The sequence below is a fragment of the Mus caroli genome, unplaced genomic scaffold, assembly GCF_978045245.1.
Source record: "Mus caroli unplaced genomic scaffold, Mus_caroli_1 scaffold_8, whole genome shotgun sequence".
NCBI lineage: Eukaryota > Metazoa > Chordata > Mammalia > Rodentia > Muridae > Mus > Mus caroli.
In genome coordinates this window covers 91970712-91983421 of record NW_028227263.1, presented here as the reverse complement: position 1 = coordinate 91983421, position 12710 = coordinate 91970712, and the positions used below count along the sequence as shown (strand labels likewise).

General features: G+C 38.0%; 1 protein-coding gene across 4 annotated transcripts in view; it reads left to right on the top strand.

The window, feature by feature from the left end:
* Window positions 1–12710, top strand: part of Luzp2 (leucine zipper protein 2) — a 393196-nt gene that overhangs the window by 360059 nt on the left and 20427 nt on the right. The window lies entirely within an intron of this gene.

Here is a 12710-nt window from a genome sequence, read left to right as displayed (position 1 = left end):
CCAACAAGATTAGCTGAGACAGGACAATTTCAAGGTACATACCAAAGATTATTGGATGAGAAGGAACAATGAATCCATTTATTCTGTTTATTTATAAAAATGAGTGGTAGTGGATGTTTTCAAATTTACTGGCATTGATTTTTTTGGCAGAAATATAATTTAGAATATTATCACTGGAAGATTATTGATTGACCTCAACAACCTAGCCTTTGTAGCATTGTGAGAGTCAGTAGCTCAACTCCTGAAGTGACAGTGAAATAAGTTACTCTGTCCTGTAAACAAACCTGATTGCCCTTGACTTTTTCTGTCTCCTCTGTGTCTTCAGACAAATTGAAAGCATGTTCTTGGAGTTTATCAACCGTTTCAGTTTCTACATAATTCAAAAGTTTCTTAGCCTGTGTACAAATCACCATTTACAATTATGCATTCCACTATTAATCTATAAAATTTAAATTCAGCTGTTTCATTCTGTCCTTTAATATGTGTTAACTTGGTTCATGTCAAATCATTCCAAATTTTAAAACCTTAAATTTCTCAGTGAGGGAGAATATATATGATTTAACGTTGACAATAAGCTGTGTAAATGTTTATTATTTGGGTCAATTGCAAAGTGAATGAATTAAATGGAAGATGAATGCTAAGATGAAGTCTGTATAACCATTTATAGATTAGATTAGTGATGAAGACAGAATATATTAGAATTATTAATGTACCAGTTATAGGAATATATGAGACAAAGGACACAAAGTAATATTAATGCACATTTAGTGGTATTATCAGCAAACATAATAATTCATTCATTCAAGTGGAGAAAGGAAAGCAGCTACATGGAAGTTAGCCAGCATTTTCTCAAATTCTTCCAGACATTTTATGTTGTCTGTAATATTTTCAACCTTGCTCCAATTACTGGTGAACTTCAGCTTTTCTTCCATGGGTTCATCTCAATGTCAACCCTTCTTTGACTTTTTTTTTTTAAGTTTCTATTACATTCAAAGATTTCTATTGTGCTTAGTTGATATTCTGTAGTAAATTCAACCTTGGAACACTGCCCTGAATTTATCAGCCAGGCTGGGACTACCTCATAAATAAATATTTGACATGTTTACATTTCATCCCAAACACACAGAAAATAGACTTTCATTAAATGCACAGTTGGTGATGGGTGACTTGAAAGTAACTACTGAGGTTGGTGAACTGATCTGAAAGATTTAAAAAAAAGAAAGAAAGAAAGAGAAAAGAAGAGAAGATAATAAAGCTAAACTTTGTCATCAATTCACCTCTCTCTCTCTCTCTCTCTCTCTCTCTCTCTCTCTCTCACATGTGGTGTGTGTGTGTGTGTGTGTGTGTGTGTGTGTGTGTGGTATGTGCCTGTGTGTGTGTGTGTGTGGTATGTGCATGTGGTGTGTGTGTGTGTATGTGTGTGTATGTGTGTGTGTATGTGTGTGTGTGTGTGTGTGTGTGTGTGTGTGTGTGTAGTATGTGTATGTACAAAGAAGTAGCTAGGTCCTGTTCACCATGTTTTTTCCCAGATAATACACTTATCAAGTGTGACATGGTGATGTAAGTTGTCACCAATTTTTCCTGAAATGCATTAATTGAATATGCTAAAGAACAATGTTAAATCCAATTCAAAAAATAGGAATCTAGATGATTTTTTTTTTTGTGCTTTCAAGAGATCCAGGTCAGGAAGTGCTATACAGAGATCAATCAAATGTTTGCTGCATGAGTACATACATTATAAGGGAAGTAGCAGCTACTGCCACATGGCATTGCCTATTTTACATAAACATTTTCCAAATTAAATAACATGAATATATTCTTTCTGTTATGTACTCAAAAACATTTTGAAATGTAACAATTCTTATAAAACATTATAGCCAGTATACTAGCCTCTGTGTTTGAGTTCCTTTTTTTGAAATTGTTATGTATGTGTTATTATTTCATAGTACCTAAATTGTATATCACTCAAGATTTTTGTCAAATATACACACTTTTATATTTTCAGCAATTTTTCAGAAATATTTTACCACACATATTTGAAAAATATGATATAATTTATATCTGATATTCTACTGTATCAGAGGAAATACAGCTAACTAATTTTTACAACTAAATAAATCCTTTATACTGATAATGAATCTGAATCTCTGGAAGTTCAAATTTTAGCTAAGAAGTAGAATCCCTCTTTCTGGTTTGTGGTTTCTCAATCTGAAAACCTATAATCTTTCTCCGGGCCCTGCTATATTTGCTCATCTAGCCAGAGCACTTAGATAGCATAGGACTGAAGATAAATCAATTCCACTGGATGCTTTCATTGGCCTACCCATTGCTAAGAATGAACAATCTTAGAGAGAGAAGAAAAAAAAAACAATGTTAAACAATTAGAATTTAAATGGTTACTACCAATTCCCTTTCCATTTCCTAAGGATTGCATTGATTAGGATCTTTGAAAACTTCTTGGAAAATACCTCATGGAAAAAAGCATCAATCTTTATTTTGACTTATACTAGTAGTTTCTTTTGTTTTGACATCTCCTAAATATTACATATCATGATTAGTTAAATGAGTGTGTGTGTGTGTGTGTGTGTGTGTGTGTGTGTGTGTGTGTTTATTTTCTGTGTGTGCAAAAAACATATTCTTAATGAATTCACCGTTTACCAGTAGGAAAAACACTTTTTTAATGCCTCTGTTCTAATAACTCAAAGTGAAGCTGGAATAGCCTCACTGGCTTTCTGATAAAGAATATAGATAGAATATAGGATATAGATATAGAATATCTCATTAGGAATGTAGAAAGAATTTAGAAATTCTTTTATTTCTAATCTGTTCCTCTTTTGTGGGTATTTCTCATATTTATCAGTCATACTTCAATTTCTTGAACTGATGAAGTTAATATGCCCATTTTCACTTCATCCTCTATTCTTTACTATAGTATGTGTTCTCTTATGTTACTTTTAATGAGTTGAGTTCCTCATGTTGATGTATATAAAAAATGGAATTCTTCATTACCAAAATCTTTGGAAAACAAAAGAATACATTTGGATTGTTTTTCCAACTTTTGAAATTGCTTGGTTCATTCTGTTTTAAATATCAATATTTTTAAATCATGCATTTCACTGCAAAGGATGACCTGGCATTCCAAATATGTGAAAAATGCTTTATTAGAAATGTAGTAAAAACTCTTTTAAAGAAATGTGCTTTTCTTCTGGCTGCATGAGTTCTTCATATTAATATTTTAAGTGGGCAGTATATTTTGAATTTTCTATGCGTCATAGAAAAAGAGAATTTAAATCAAAAGTAAACTGACTAAAACAGGAAGATAAGCCCAGATTTTCTTCATGTACCAAAATTAGTAAAGTGGGGCCCAGTCAGAGAGAAGCAGTGGGGGGGGGGGTTGGAGGGGTGTTTCTTACTAACAGGCAGATCTCAGAGAGTATCTATGTTCTAGGAGCCATTCTTCAGAAGCTAGGAGTTGTTCCATGCAACTGAAAAAGACCAGGAAGCATAATCCAGGCTAGTGTCTTCAGCAGATTGAATAGTATTAATTCTGAAAAAATAAAATGCTTAGTCAACAGGCTATAAAGCAGTGCCACAAAGGCTAATGACCTGAGATCAACCCTCAGAGCCCATATGGTAAAAGGAGAGAAAGGAGAAAAACAACTCCTACAAATTGTTCTGTGACCTACACACACACACACACACACACACACACACACACACACACACAAATGCACAAGAAATTTAAGAAAAAGAAGACATAACCATTTGCCTGGATTTCTATACACTTACCTGAGAAGATATTCTAATATAACTTTTTCCTTCAGATTTTATCACAATAAATATGAGGATATATTACAATTGATGCATATTTTACTGTAATACTCTTTTCTATAGAAATGCTATGAAATATTATGAGCCCCTCATCCTTAGAATCCCAGAAGTGATCTCAGACCTGAACTATATCTTCATGAAGTTATCTGTTGAAAAATGGTCTGAAGCTCCGCACCAGGGCAAGTAGAGCATTCAGGATTGCCATTGAAGAGGGAAACTGTGCCTGTGGTAGCCCCAACTCTCAGTCAGTGATGCTTACTTCCAGATCCCACCCCCACCCCCTGAGTGAGACACCAAGATGCAGATTGAGGCAAAAGCAAGAGGTTTATTTTCTGATGTGTTGCAGTCAACCTCCAATTTGTCCCTCGAGGCGAATTACTAAAAAGGTGACCCCGAATGGCTATTACAAGCAGTTTTTATACTCTTTAGGGGTATAGATTCCATCAGCAAGATTACGTTTAAACTTACTGGCTAAACCTATTGACCTTTAAATCTATTGGCTAGCAAGTATGACATGCATTTGAACTCTACCTGGAATTTTCCAGAGGGTCCGGTGGCTATCAGTCAGTACTTTCTGAGAATATTTTACTCAAGAATGATCTTGTGGGTGGAGAATGGAATTTGGCCCATATCCTCCCCCCGCCACTCCCCTCCTCACCCACTCCCTACTTCTTGGCCCTGGCATTCCCCTATACTGAGGCTTATAAAGTTTGCAAGACCAATGGGTCTCTCTTTCCAATGATGGCCAACTAGACCATCTTCTGATACATATGCAGCTAGAGACACGAGCTCCAGGGGGTACTAGAAAGGGGTCTGCAACCCTATAGGTGTTTTTCTTTTTTTTTTTAACATTGCAAAATAATTCAGAGCTCAGTCTCCCATTTTTAAGCACAAATGATAAGCTAATAGGATGGGACTCATTTCTACCATTCAAGGGCCTGGACTGAAATAAATTCCATCTGTCCCAGGCTGACTTTGAGCTCAGGAATCTGAAATTTAGCTGAGTGGTATCTCCTTCAATCATCACTCCCTAAATCTCATTATCTCCTTCCTTAATATCTTTCTGACAAATTGGCTCATAGTACAACTGCTTTTGTTCTTTTAGATTTGTGAAGCCTTTCATATTATTCATACATATCGCATCCTTATATATTGCATAGTTGAGAAATTTTTTATACAGTGTTGAACTTATGTTTTCAGAGTTCTTTCTCACAGCCTTCGGAGCTGTCCTGAATATCCTAGGTTTTGACAATTTGCTAAGACATTAACCACACCATCAACTCCCACACTCATGTTGTCTCTGATTATCATGAAGTCATTAACCTTAACAGGGAGGACATTCCTTTAAGGAAGAACATAAAATATGTATATTATTATACAAATAAGTTTTATACCCACAGCAGCCATTAATATTCCTGGAAGCCCACACTTGGTGGCTTTGTTCCAGAGGTGTGGGAACCATATCATTCTACCCCCCCTACCAAGGCCATGCCAGACATATCTGCTTTACCTAGAAATACATATTTCAATGATAAAAATTCTTGAGTAAATATAGCACAAGGCACTTTCTTGATGGGAATCTGCTAGGTTTCAGTTTTCAGTTTTTGAATGTGGGTTGAGCATTCCTGGGCAGCAGCAATATCACCCAGAAGTGTCTTTATTCAAGTAAACAACTTTTGCAGCAAAGCTCTCTGAATACAGTACTTCTCTAGGTACAATTTCTTCTATTCTAACAGCCACAACTGTCAAACACAACTGAGGTAGGTTGACTTCATTTGGCAGAACATCAGAATTTCAGGCCCTGCAAAGATAAATACTTTGTCTGAGTTTTACATGAGATTATAGAACTAGACTCTGGATTTTGTTCCAAACACTCCATTCTCATTCTGATGTTCTTCAGATTCAGTTTAACTTTGTTTTTTTTAAATTCTGTGTCATAGAAACAAAGGCCAGTTCCTATATTATATTCATTAGACTTCAAAGTAAGCATCCACTTAATTAAACACAATGCTTTTTATAATGAAGGATTTTAACTTTTTAAGCATGGATGGTCACAGTTGTGAAGTTGTACATAGCTTATTCCTTTTGTTAAAAGTACTATAGACTATTGAATTTTAAACAAAACAAAGTAAGATAAATTTTCCTTGGCAAATTTATGGAGGAGGACTGTGGCACTGTCATTTGTTTTACACTTTGCATTTTGTAAACTTAATAGGATGAAAATCTCCCATGCAAAGTAGAAAAATTCCACAATAATAAGTTATAGATAGATAGGAGGAGAGATACATACACTGGTTATATTTCTTATTATTGTCACAACATACCTGCTGGAAGCAACTTCGACAAGGAAGTATTTATTATGTCCTGTGGCTTTATAGCTGCAGTCCATCATTGCTAGAAAGGTGGGAGTCCATGCTGGCAGGGCTAGTTTGATTGATTCCATCATGGTAATGTGGGCGTAAAAGAGTGTATGGTGGCAGAAACTTTGGACCTGAACACCTCAAATCCCCTGAGCTAAGGAAGCCCAGTGTAGAAAACAAAATGAGCCTGAACTACAACCTTCAAATATCTGTACTAGCCAGTCTTTATATCCAGTCTTCTCAAATATCTCTGAAGTTAGTGTCACTAGCTGGAGATCATGTGTCCCAACATATAAACCTATTCAAAACATAACATTCCCCCACCTGGATACCACAGGCTCATGATCATCTCATGATAAGAATATATTTAGTCAAAATTGAAGAGTATCCATAGCCTTATACTACTCAAACTATCAAAGCCTCTTTTGGGATTTAGGTAAAGTCAATACAGGTTACCCATTCTCAGTGTGCAGTGTCATGGGAGTAAACACTTCCATTCCAGGAAGGAGAAACAAGAAGATAGACAGACTAGCTCAGACCAAAGAAAGCAGTAATGAGACTTGATAAAGCAAGGATCATACCCCACAGCTTCATGTCTGAGATGTGGAACCGAGGACAGGATTATCTATAGTCAAGTGTACCTGAGAATCCACACCCCATGATAATGTCATGTAGAAGCACATCTCTTGAACTGTTTCCACATAATAATGCAGCCCTCCTTAGTAAACATCATACATTCTAACATATCCAATATCCTCTAACATCTCAATATTATATTTCATGTTCATAGCTTCAGAGGTAACTCCTATGGGCTTTCCATGGGGAATTTAAACCTGCTCCTCAATGACTGGCCTTATTTGCTTTTCTCTGGAGCTCTGGTAAAAATATTGGAAACTTTTATTGTACTTCTTGGCAAACCCCAAATCATGTGCACGATTGATAATTCTGAGACCAGCTTAAAAAAATTCTAGATCCTCTTTACCAACTCAGCATCAGGGTATGAGTGTCTGCTTGGGTGAGCTGAGAGCATTTCTTTATGTGGTCCTGTTTGAGAAGAACACAGTGCAGGTTCAACCCTCTCAGGCTTCTCCTTTTGAAAGTAACTCTTTCACCACCTGGAGTTGGGGGCACACAGGCTGTAGCTTGTGGGTGGATAGAGTGAGAAGTGGGGAGACCCTCTAGAAAGTACTAGAACCTGGGAGGTGAGAGTCTCTAAAGACTCAAAGGGATGATCTTAGTCAAAATATTGGGGAAAGGAAACTTTAAATAAGACCCCACTTCCAGTAGTAACCCTGTTCCTCAAGTAGGGAACAGGGTCACTAACACCCAGTCAAAATTACTGAGCCAAAATTGTTCCTGTCTTAAAGAACTGTAGGGACAAAAATGGAGAAGACTGAAGGAGAGGAGGTCCAATGTCTGGCCCAACTGGGATCCACCTCATGGGAAGACACCATGGCCTGACACTACTATGCTATGATGTGCTTATAGACAGGAGCCTGGCATGGCTGTCCTCTGAGAGGCCCTACCAGCAGCTGGCTGAGACAGAAGCAGACACCCAACCATTGAACTGAATTCAAGAACCCCTATGGTTGATTAGTGACACTGAAGGGGGGAGCTACACCATAGGAACACCAGCAGTCTTAATTAACTCACACCCCAGAGAGCTCCCAGAGACAGAGCCACCAACTAGGAGTATACACAGGCTGGCCAGAGGCCACTGGCACAAATATAACAGAGGTCTCTCTGGAGAGGCCTCAGTAGAAGAAGACATACTTAATCCTCCAGAGACTTGAGGCCTAGGAAAGGGGGAAGTCTGAGGGGAAAGGGACTATATAACAAGTAAGCAAGCAATGAATTTAAAAATAATCAAGGATAATAATATGGAAAATGTTGGAGGGAGGATTGTTGGTCCTTGTGGAGTACTACCTTAGAACTTGCATCACATTGTGAATTTTCAGTCCTTTGGGCTGTATTTTTGCATCATACAGACCTCCCTAATTTTATATGTCATAAAAAATGACTTAAGCCATATTAAAGAAGGCATGTTAGTAAAGCTGTAGGAACAAGCCAAGTAGAGAAAGCAGGTGTTCTAGAAAATGGAACACATTAACTATAAAATTGGATTTAATGGTGAAAGAACAGGACAAATTACACATAGCTACAGATTACACGTTGTTGTTGTTTGTTTGTTTGTTTGTTTGTTTGTTTCTCTTTCATATATTATACCCATACCACAGTTTCTTCTCCCAGCTACTCTCTCCCTCACTTCCTTTCTCCCTCAGATTCACTCCCCCTCTGTTTCCCTTCAGAAAATAGCAGGCCTCCCAGGGATATTAAGCAAACATGGCATATCAAGATTCAATAGGCATATACCCTCATACTGAGGTCAGATGAGGCAACCCAGTAGGAGGAAAAGGGTCCCAAAATCAGGCAACGGAGTAAGAGACAGGCCCTGCACTCGCCAGTAGGAGGTCCACAAGAACAACAAGCTACACAACCATAACATATGTGCAGAGGACCCAGGTCAGACTCACACCAGCTCTCTGATTGTTGCTTCATTCTCTGTGAGCCCCCAGCGAGCCTTGATTATTTCTGAATCTGTCCAGTGTGTTTCAATCACGAAGCTACTATGAAACGACCTGGGTGTGTGCCTCTCTCTTAGATCACTCAGAGAATGTGGTACTTCATCTCATTCCATATCATAGAATGAAAGATGACTGTGATAGTTTGTATATCCTTGGACCAGGGAGTGGCACCATCTGAAGGTGTGGCCTTGTTGAAATAGGTGTGACCTGGTTGGAATGGGTGTGTCTCTGTGGGTGTGGGCATAAGATCCTCACCCTAGTTGCCTGGAAGTCAGTCTTCCACTAGCAGCGTTTGGATGATGACATAGAACTCTCAGCTCCTCCTGTGCCATGCCTGCCTCGATATGGCCATGCTCCCACCTTGATGATAATGGACTGAACGTGAACCTGTAAGCCAGCCCCAATTAAATGTTTCTTTTTTATAAGACTTGCCTTGGTCATGATGTCTGTTCACAGCAGTAAAACCCTAACTAAGACAATGACCATTAAAGGTGTAGTAGAAAAGGAGAAGGAACAAAAAATATTTATTAGAACAGAATAGGGCTTCCAGGAATAAAACAGAATTAATTTGATCTCTCTTTTAATTGTAATTTTATTTCAATACTTAAAGTGTATGTAAATGTTTATTCATTCATATAGCTGCTAGACATAATTAAATTGCCTTTGAATTACTCTAATTTATTTTGCAATCATTTCTTCAGTCATATGCATGTCTAGTTGCTTTATGATTCAGCACTTATCTCTAGTCTCATTGTTTATTTTTTAAGTATAAATCATTAAAAAGCAAAATGAAAATAACAAACAATAATTAGTTGATTGAAAAATACCTACTAGCTTCCAAAAATTCAGTAATGAATATATTGTCCTCTGGAGACTGTAATCCAATATATAAGCCAACAATAGATTGCTGTGATTCCCTTCCCGTGCAGTCTGGTGCTAAGTGATTTGGGGCTTATCAAAATAAAACATTTAATTCAAACTGAAGCTCCCAGAACCTTAAATCACAAAATTTCCAAAATATGTTCTAGGGAATTTTTAAGCCTTATTTTATTTTATGTATGAATGTTTTGCTGACATGTATCTATGTGCACCACATGTGACTGTTGAATCTGCCTGGTGATGGGGGTTTTAGGTGGTTTTGAGCCACTCTGTCGGTTCTGGGAATTGAACTTGGGTCCTTTGCAAGAGCACCAAGTGCTTTTACCTACTGAGCAATCTCTCCAACCCTTTACAGATTTTTAATTTACATATAAAACATATTTTACATATGAAACATATTATGAAAAACAGCATTCTATATCAGACTTGTGAACCAAAAAATTAAAGGTTTAGAAATAAAAACATGTCCTGGGTACAACAAATGTAGGCATGTGACATCTCCATGCATGTGACAAAAGCTGAAAGGCAAGTAACAATCATACTTGTTTTTACACAGTTGCTGCTGTTATACGTTTGAAATAAAATATCAAAGTTACTCAGTTATCTGATTGTTCAACTGAAATGTAATATAGAAAACATCAGAAAATATATTAAAAACTATTTGGTTAGTGTAATTTAATGTATTCTTCATGCTTTCTTTAGCTGTTGTCCTCTTTATCACTGTCAGGGAGAGTTGCTCTTGATACCAGTGTCTCTTATTTCCTCTATTATCATAAATCTGGGTCTTCATTTCACCTGTAAGTTGGAGGTAATGGGAATCAGGTGGCGGTCACCCAATTGAGTTTTCCTAGGACAAATTCACGTTTGACTCTTTTTAAGATTGCTTTTTGTGGACTAGAAAGATGGCTTGGGGGTTAAAAACATAAGCTCTGCTTGTAGATTTGAGATTGATCCCACACGTACATGATGTCTCGTAACCATCTGTAACTCAATTTCCAGGGGACTTGATGCTCTTTCTGGCCTCTGCAGGCACAAGTTGTGCGGGTGGTGCACATGGAAACAGGCTTTGTATTAAAGTAGGGAACCAATAACTGATTGTATAGACATCATAATAATCAAAATAGCATCCTTCTCCTCTTCACATTACCAAAGGAACTTAACCCAGAACAGACACTGGGTTCACTTGTTATCAGCAAACAGATTGGTTAAGAGTGTAAGAGTATCATTCTTTTTTCAACAGAGTTTAGGACATTTAATTTGTCCCAAAGTCAACACACACACACACACACAACATACAAAACATCTCTTTACAGCCCTCCATTGCAAATGGAAAATTTAAAAATATACATATTTGTAAGGGAAAACAGTTTTGTATATGGAATGAATCAGCATAAATTCAAAATGTACAGATGAGGATTAGTTCTATCATTAATCTATAAAAGCTTATATGAATAACTGGTCAAAACCAACTGGGTATCTCTTTTGAAATGTTATCTATGTGGATTGAACACAGACCACACAGCTTGATACTGTGTTGGAATGACTTTACACAGCTGTCATTGAACAGGTATCGGAGAAAAAAACCTCACAGTCCTTTCTTTCAAATGAAGAGTGAAAGACTGGGATGGAAGAAGCTACTCAAACTATTTTCTTTCCTGTGGTTAAAAGTCGCCTCTACTCCTCTACCACTTAAGAATCTTTCTCACCTACAAAGCCTCATTCCCTCTGCCCACTGCCTAGGCTCCTAAAACTCTCTTGCCTCCAACAAGACCTCCAAAGTCACTCTTACTCTTAGGTTTGTCTCAGTCCAAGGTAACAGTGTTTCTATCAGTGTAAGTCCCTGCACTTTCTTAGGAGACCAAGGTCACCTGGTATGGTTGTTAGGAATTAAATCAGGGCAGGATAAAGGGGCCACAGTACAACTGAGTCTGTTCTGTGACAATTTTATTAACAGCAATCTGGCTTTTTTTTAGTGGATATTTTATTTATTTACATTTCAAATATTATCCCCTTCCCCAGTTGCCCCTCCACAACACCCCTATCCTATCCACCTCCCACTTCTTCTATGAGGGTGCTCCCCCATCCATCCACACACTTTCACCTGACCACCCTAGAACTCCCCTACACTGGGGCAGGGGGCATCAAGCCTTCACAGGACCAAGACCCTCCCTTCTCATTAATGCCAGATAAGGCCATCCTCTGCTACATATGCAGCTGGAGCCATGGGTCCCTCAATGTGTACTTTTTAGTTAGTGAGCGCTCAGGAGCAGGTGCTCTGGTTGGTTGATATTGTTGTTCTTCCTGTGGAGTTGTAAACCCCTTCAACTCCTTCAGTCCTTTTCCTAACTCCTCCATTGGGGTCCCTGTGCTCAGTCCAATGGTTGGTTGCAGGGATCCACATCTGGCTTTTTATACGTTTATCAGAAACAGAATATAATGGCAATTGCCAGAATCAATATAGGCATAGTCGCCAGGATACATTGAAGTTTTCAAGCTATACAGGGTTCACAAGATTCACGTCTAAGACCAATTGTCCTACCAAGCTTCCAAGCTTCTTTGGCTTCCAAGGGTACATATAAAGAAACACAAAGAGGCCTGGATACTTCACTGCCTGTGGGAGTGCATTAGTCTCTCAGGAACTGGAAGGCGCATTGTATCCCAGGAGCCATGGATTCTAACCTGAAAAACCTATGATGCCTGCCTCTCAAGGTAGTGAGGTCAAGACAACTCTATATTTCCCTGCGCACCAGTCTCTCCATCTTCCAAGGTCTCAGTGGCAACTTTGGCATCTTTCTTGCTATTGAAGTCTACAAAGGCAAACTCTTTGAAAGAACCAATTTCCTAATCTGTGTACAGAGCCCTCAAATGATTCTCTTTGGTGGTATCCTCTGGCAGACCCTTGACAAACAGGATTGGATGGATGACTTCTTGCAATAGGCAATACCCTGGTTCCTTGTAACTCCAGCCTGATTACTCCCGATTTTCATTTTATTACAGGAGTTTATAGCTTCTTTAGCATCTTCAAAGGAAGCAAATTCTATAAATGCATACCCTC